Source organism: Lissotriton vulgaris, unplaced genomic scaffold (genome assembly GCF_964263255.1).
Source record: "Lissotriton vulgaris unplaced genomic scaffold, aLisVul1.2 SCAFFOLD_7487, whole genome shotgun sequence".
NCBI lineage: Eukaryota > Metazoa > Chordata > Amphibia > Caudata > Salamandridae > Lissotriton > Lissotriton vulgaris.
In genome coordinates, this window is record NW_028245823.1 from 44,714 (window position 1) to 52,850 (window position 8,137).

The following is an 8,137-nucleotide window of genomic DNA, read 5'->3' on the forward strand; positions in this document are numbered from 1 at the left end:
TGGACGAGATCAGAGAGGCGATCATGTCCCTTAGCAATGGCAAGGCGGCGGGGCTGGACGGTCTACCGGCCGAATTTTATAAATGTTATATCGACATCATGGCGCCGGTACTGAAGGAGGTTTTCGAGGACTCGCTCGAGGTAGGGATACTGCCGGGCTCCATGAGAGAGGTAGCGATCACGTCCCTTTTGAAGCCGGGGAAGGATCCGAAGGACACAGACGCCTATCGCCCCCTGTCGCTGCTCAACTGCGACGCAAAGATCCTTGCTAAAGTGCTGGCGACTAGGCTGTCCCTGCTTATGAACACCTTGGTGTTACCGGACCAATCTGGCTTTGTCCCGGGGAGAGCTACGTCCCATAACTTGCGTATACTGTTCTCCCTAATACCCACCATATCGCCTGACTTGCCAATTGCTGCTGTGTTTCTGGACGCCACCAAGGCGTTCGATTCGGTGGAGTGGGGTTACCTATTAGCTATACTGAGCAGAATGGGGTTCCCCCGGATCTTTATAGCCTGGGTGAAGCTGCTCTATACCTCACCGGTCGCCAGGGTCATCGTCAATGGGGTGCTTTCGACGCAGATGCCGATCACGAGAGGGACTAGGCAGGGTTGTCCCCTGTCACCCCTGCTTTTTGCCTTGGCGATTGAACCGTTGGCTTGTAGAGTGCGTCAATTGCACAAGGCCAGCGCCTTTAACTGTCATCAGCGGCAGATAAGTATTTCGCTCTATGCGGATGACGTTACTCTGTACGTGCGTCACCCACAAGATCACCTTAATTCGCTACTGAGGGAGTTCGTGGCGTTTGGCGGCATATCCGGGGTGCATATAAACTGGAAGAAGTCGCAATTCTTCCCCCTCACGGCATCAGTAGCCCGGTTTCCGCTGGATTACCCCCTGGAGTGGTGCAGCTCTGACTTAAGGTACCTGGGCATAGAGGTATCGCTCGATAAGGATGACACTATCCGGTCAAATTACGGGGTGGCTATCTCGCAGCTGACCGATAATGTGTCCCGCTGGCGGGCCCTGCCGATATCAATAGCAGGAAGAGCTTCCCTGATCAAGATGGTCATCCTCCCACGATTCCTATATTTATTCCAAAACATTCCCTACTATCCGGGGGCCTATTTTTTTAAACGGCTCCGGTCTGAGCTTCTGCGCCTTTTCTGGGGTGGAAAGCAACTACGCCTTAGCTGGAGGGTCTTAACACAGCCATACGATAGGGGAGGATTCGATGTACCCGATATGGAATTGTACTACCTCAGTGCTCAGGCTCAACACTCCTATCACTGGGTTAACCCTGCTCCCTTCATGCCACAGGTCGCTGCTGAGGACTGGATTGTTCATCCGCTCCCGCTTAAGGGCATGCTGATGGGACTGATTGGGGATGTCGAGACGCCTGCTACCACTGTTACTTGTACCATTGATGCCTGGCGGAGAGTAACTAAACTGCTGGACGCCCCCATGCTTTATTCCCCGGCACTGCCCCTTGCATATCACCCGAAACTTTCACTTTTAACGGAAAACGGATTCCGATCCATGTGCAAACGCGTACACCTTAATACATGGGGTGACCTATTTCAGGAAGGAACGTTCCGTACCAAAGAACAGTTGTTCCAAACCACCCCTCCGACACCCATGGAGGTGTTTTACTATATCAGACTCCGGCAGGGTATGCGAGACATACTCCCCAACTTCCCGGAAGAACCTGGGACGGTACTGCCATTGCATGTCATGCTCATATCAGAGCAAGGCACTTAGTGTCTAAACTGTATGCTGCTATATGTGGGCAACGCCCAATGATGCTGCCGAAGGCTTGCACTAACTGGGACTCTGAGCTGCCTTCTGCACTCACAGATGAGCAGTGGAGCTATTACTGCTCGCTCACGGCTAGGGTTTCCTCCAGTTGCCGGTTGAAGATTATTCATTATAAGTTTGTGCAACGCTACTATTATACTCCAGTCAGAAAACTCCGGTTTCAACTCTCGGAGGATGATAGATGTGCTAGATGCCGGGCAAGCGGCGCGGATTTCCTTCATCTGGCCTGGGAATGTGGAGCCATACAAACGTATTGGGAACAGGTACACGCCGCACTCCAAATAATGATTGCTGGCCCACTGCCCATGGAGCCAATAGTGATGCTGCTGGGTTACACCAAACATGTGCACAAACCGGACCGCAAATTTGTTGACATTGCATTGCTCCTCGCTAAACGGAGAATAGCTTGCAGGTGGGGGAGAGGGAGAGCGCCAAAATTTAAGGAATGGCTCGACGACCTCACATACTGCCAGGACCAACATGGCGTTTATGCGGAACTGCTGCCCGCCCGCTGCGCGCCTAACGAGTTTTGGTCTCCCTTGCAGGTGTACTGGCTGTCCCAAGCGACACATAGCGACTCCTCTGGAGATGACGAACCGGTCCCGGGCCTGTGAGCGTATAAATGATATATATTGCATTCACCATACTACTTCACACATGGTGGGAGGTAATTTACACCGCCTAACATGCGGCAGGTAGCCGTGACAGCTGGGTAGACACTGATGATGAGGGGACTGGGAATATCCGAGGGTCTTATGACACTGTTTAAGGGGGGGACCTCTCTCATCCATCCTTTTTTTTTTTTTTTGGGATAGTGGTGAAGGACACACACACTGATGGCCAAGCACGCTCATTGCTGTAGTTGACACTTGAGAAGGGGAACGTTGGGCGCGGCTTCGCTCTATGGCATGACCCGAAGCTCCATACACTAGACATTAGCTATGCTTCCCAGCGAGGAAGCACACACTTGAGATACGTATGAGGCACTGCTGCACATCACGACATAACCGACTGACTGGACAGTTGGCAGACGATTAGGGGTTGGTGGAGTGTGGTGCTGCCGCCCCTGCTGGCCTGACCTCATGCCTGGATGTGGCCGGGGGGGAAGCCTTACATCCTCCTTACGCCCTTGACTGTGGAGGGGGGGGAATTTCCTGGTATACTGGCATCCCATTGTTGCATACGTGTCACTGTGCCTCATTTGAAACGGACTATGTGAAGCTGTTGCCTCTCTATTGAATGTACCGTGATTGATGATGTACTGAATTGCAGATGCTGTCACTGTCATGTTTTGTTTTGTGCAGAACGTAACTAATAAAGGTTTAAAAAAAAAAAAAAAAAAAGTACATTAGTGAAGTCATTAGAAATGTGTGTATTACTTAGAGAATAGATTTATTGGTGTTATATATAAAAAATGGAGTATAATTTAGCTATCGATATTTTGATATTGACGAAAATAGTGCTATCGAAATTTTTGTATTCGATATTATTGTAGTGTGGTATATGTAGTATTGAGTGTCGATATTATGGTATTCGAAAATAATGCTAACGATATTTCTGTAGACGATATTTTTGTGCATCGATATAGTTTGCTCGATATTATTGTAGTTTTCATGTTAAGTATAGGGTGTCGATATTAGTGCTATCGATATTAGAGACTCGATGTTATAGTAGGTCGATTTTTTAGAAATCGATAATCTGTCAGTGATTCGCGTTGAGTATTGTGTTCTCCGGTGGTTTAGGTGGTGGTTTTGGTCGGGTGCTAACAAGTTGGTCTCGCAGATTATGGCTCCTCTTGTAAGCAAACCTAGGGGGTTCCCAGCTCCTTTGTCCTGAATTGATGATCTTCCAATGTTTTTTGATTATTTTCGCAACTTCGTTAGAAGCAGTATTGTAAGTGGTGACACATGTAGTGGGTTGTTCCTCATCTTCTTTAACAATGTCTTCAAGAAGTGCTTCACGGTTTTGGTTTCTGGCCCTTTTCTGTGTTTTGTTGATGATTGCCTTTGGGTACCCGCGGTTTTCTAGTTTGGTGGCTAGGTCTGCTGATTGTGATTTGAAATCGTTCACATTCGTGCAGTTTCTTCTGATTCGGAGGAACTGACCAAAGGGTAGGTTTTCTCTAAGAGGACGCGGGTGGAAACTGGTGTAGTGGAGCAATGAATTCCTCGCTGTGGGTTTGTAATATGTGGTGGTTACCAGGGTTCCATCTTTAGCTGTGATTTCCAGGTCCAGAAAAGGGAGTTGGTGGTTGCTGGCTGTGCTGGTGAAATTTAAGTATGGGTCTTTGCTGTTAAGCCAGTTCAGAAAGTTGTCCAGTTCGTGATGTGTGCCTTGCCATATGACTAATATGTCATTGATATACCTGTGCCATTTCAGGATATGATGTCTGAACGGGTTGGAATCTGCATTGATGTTGGTGCTTTCGAAGTGATGGACATACAGTCCCGCCACGCTCGGCGCGAAAACACTGCCCATTGATGTACCGTTTGTTTGTAGGTAGAAGGTGCCGTCATATTTGAAGAAATTCTCTTTGAGGGCGAGGGTAGCACAGGCCAGTACAAAGCTCCTAGGGGTGTGGTACGGCCAGGGAGACTCTTCCAGGATGTCTTGCAGAACCTGTAAGGTGGCGTCCTGTGGAAGGCTAGTGTACAGGCTTTCCACGTCAAGTCCCACTAGCAGTTGGGTGTCGGGGTCAAAGGCAATGTTGTTGATTACCTGCAACAGATGTTTAGTGTCCTTTATGTAAGTATGGGTTTGTTGTACCGGGGGGTTCAAGAAGAAGTCACAGTATCTGGAGAGTGGTTCTAGTACAGAATTGATGCCCGATACTATTGGTCTACCAGGGGGTGCGGTTACCCCTTTGTGTACTTTGGGTACCGTGTAGAAGTATGGTGTTCTGGTGTGTTCAGGGCAAAGGTATTCGGCCTCCTGCTTGGAGATGTGTTCTGCATCTGCAGCCCTCTTGACCAGTGTATTGATGGTGGTACGTAGCCGCTCTGTTGGGTCATGGTCAAGTCTGCGATAATTTCTGTTATCGCTGAGTAGTCTTCTGCATTCTGTATCGTAGTCTTCTTTGTCGAGGAGCACAATGCCTCCCCCTTTGTCTGCCGGTTTTATTATCAGCGTGGGGTTGTTTTGGAGGCGTTATATAATTTGTCTGTCCTCCCATGACAGGTTGTTGAAGTGTTTGGTTGGGTTGAGATTCTCAATGTCATGGTAAACAGCTTGTTCGAATGTTGTGATCTCTGCAGGGATAGAGGAGGGAGGTGGGACGAAGGTGGATTTGACTCTAAGGCCCATGATGTTAGGGTTGCTGTCGGGTAGTGATGTGTCGGTGGTAGGTTTCTCATAGAAAGACTTAAGTTTTAGCTTTCTGAAAAATTGTGCTAGTTCAGCATGTAACTTGAATTTGTCCAGTCTGGTGGTGGGCACAAATGACAGTCCCCTTTCCAATACTGCCTGTTCCTTGGTGGATAGTGGAGTACTGGATAGATTGAATACCAGTGACGGTTGGTCCGTGCGGTTTGCTATTTGCTCGTTCCTGGTATTGCTTCTTTCGTCTTCTGGCGTGTGTTGGAGCTGACAGGGTTTTCCTCTTCTGCCCAGTGAACCTGTGCGTTGTTTTGTTGGTTTGGTCTTCTGCGTCCCCGTGTCCTGTGGCCCCGTCCTAAAAAAGGAAAATTTGGGCCCTGATTGCCTGCGAAGAGTGGCATTGGTCCTGGGGGTACATGTTGGGGAAACCAAAATAGGGGTTTTGCATGTGGCCTATGTTAGGCTGAAAACCATAGAATTGGTTTGGTTGTCCTCCGTGCCAGTGGTTGGGCCAGCGTTGACCTCTTCGTCCTCTCCCTCCCCGTTTTTGTGATCCGCTGCTGGAATCACTAGAGACGGAGCTGTCGTCACCTGAGGAGTTGGACACATTGGTCTCCTTGGTGGGGGGGGGGTATAGTTCTCCTCTGAATATGGGTAGACTTTAGCGTACGAGAATTTTTTAAGATCTTTCTCGAATTTTTTGAATTTAGATTGAGTCAGGTAGTCCTTGTACTCGTTAATCTCTCTATTCTGGTCATCCAATTTCTTCTTGAATGACGTGATAGTAGCTTTAAAGTGCCTCTCTGTTTCTTCTATTTCAAGCATTAATGTGTCTGATAGGCGTTTGGCTGTTTTTAGGATGAGTATCATCCAGTCCCTGGTGCAGTGCCACGCGATCTGGGCCCAGTCCTTCCTGAAGGTGGGGTCATCAAGGAAGATCCTGGGTGCGTTGGATACTAGAAGTCCCCTTGGTGCTGTATTGGTTCTGAGATATTGGGCCAGGATTGTCCCGTGGAGAATAGTGCGTATCCTGTTACGCTTTTTCTCTGTTAGGGTCTCCCAATCAGTGGTCTGTGCGATAGTGTTAGAGATGTTAAAATCAGCTTGAAATGACGGGTCAGACAATATGTCTGCCAAGTCACTTTCAGTGAAGGTTAAGCCATGGTTTTCGGCCATGACTGGATATGCTCTCACAGCTGCGCGCTGCCAATAAGTGCGTGTATCAAGAGGGAGAGAGAGGACCAGATAGCTAGTCCAGATCCCCGGGTTATATGTTGATTAATCAAAAAGAGACTAGCTAGTGGGGGGGGGAGAGAAGGTATGATGTTTACATTATAAAGATCATGGTGACTCAAGTTAGTTTTGTCGGTCAGGAGTGGCACCTGTTGGGTGTCTTTAGAAAGCCCTCACCCACCAACCTAGTTGGTGGCATGCTTCATCATCGGGCCCACCCAGTGACACCTAGCGTGTCCCGGGTGTGCTTCGACGCCTGAATACAGCGGAGCAGGTATGTCACTGTGTGTGCGGTGAGGGATGTTAAGATAGTGAGTTTAAAACGGCTTGGCGGGGGTCCCTGTGAAGTAACTTTATTAATAGGGCCTCCGTCAGCGGTTAAAAATAAGGCAGTGGGACGTAAGAGGCGAGTTACGACCTCTCACGTCCTTAGAGTGTCAACATGTTTCAGCCAGTGCCTTATTGATATGCTGGCTTTCTTCAGGACAGTTTAAAAAGGGTGTGGGTGTGATTAAAAACTAGTGGGTGTGTCGTGTAGGCTATGTGTCTACACGCCCTAAAGTGTATCTAACTGTGAGAGGGGGGGATTCCCTTCTCAAGATCACCTGTACACGTAACATAAAGGACAGGGACAAAACATACAAAAGAAAAAGAGTCACTTGGAGGTATAATCCAAATATCATTGCAGCCAGCTAAATAGCGGTAGGTGCTGGCTATAAGCGGCTCAAGTGTAATGGTATTGGTGGTACCATTATGGTGACAAATCGCACTAGAACTTCGTAAGTGAAGTGGTTTTAGAAAAACGAAATAATTGCAAAAATGGTGAAAGAAGTGAAAAACAAAGAGGCGTAAGGACTGTGTCTTACGCTATTTTTAATGATATCCTCTTCAAGGTTGTAATGAAGTGGCAATGGGTAGACCCTATGGGGGAGATAAAGAGTGGGCACCACTGGGGTTAGGAGACCTGTAGGGAGAAAGAGGTTGCGCTTACCCATGGTCGTGATGGTAGTAACAGCAATACTCACAGGATTTCTGGCCAGTGCCGGCTGTGGACCTACTGTGCCTCCTTCATGGAACCGGTGAAGTGTGGCCTTTGTTGCCCGGTTATCTACTTAGGCTAATTGCTGAAACGGGTGCACCTGGTAAGTTAGAGAAATGATAGAAAGACTCGTATTGCCGAGTCATCATCGCGTTCAGGTGGGAGCTAGCTCTTCCGCGTAGGTGCGCGGCGTAGTGGGTGATCTCGGCGCATGCGCGTCGAGATCGGTGCAAGAGGCGCATGCGCGGCAGACACAGGCTGTTGCGCATGCGTGAGGAAGGGGCACTTCCTACCGAGATCCTGTTATGATGCGCTGGAGTACAGCGCGTCAGTGGCCAATGCGTATATACTGTAGTCTAAGCTGTGATAGTTAAAACACGTGTCATTAATGTGAAACACAACTAGTACTGGGCATGAATGTAGCGCATCAGTTAAGGATGTGTACACTGGGGGCCATAGTGGTTAGAACACGTGTCTGCTCCGGAGCTGGAGCCCTTGGATAATGCACGTCTAGTGCTGGTGGGTGGTTACTAAAGGGTGAGAACACTCTAGCTAGAGGATTAGATGATTTACAAAAAGGGGGTGGTGATGAACAGAGTGTCTGAGTTAAACAGACCACTCTTACCCAGTCCAAAGATCAGGGCTTGATCCATCACCGTTATTTATCTCACTGCCCCATCCCAGCTCAGAACCTGGCTATATGCAAATCAGTCTGTCCCTGGCCCAGTGCATC

At 48.6% G+C, this 8,137-nt stretch overlaps 1 long non-coding RNA gene across 1 annotated transcript; it reads right to left on the reverse strand.

The window, feature by feature from the left end:
- Positions 1–6,442: 6,442 nt before the first annotated feature.
- Positions 6,443–7,446, reverse strand: LOC147666285 (uncharacterized). The gene is made up of 3 exons (XR_015304850.1): positions 7,391–7,446; positions 7,232–7,286; positions 6,443–6,970 (listed from the first exon to the last, which is right to left on the reverse strand). It is a non-coding gene; the product is annotated as an uncharacterized LOC147666285 (long non-coding RNA).
- Positions 7,447–8,137: the final 691 nt, after the last annotated feature.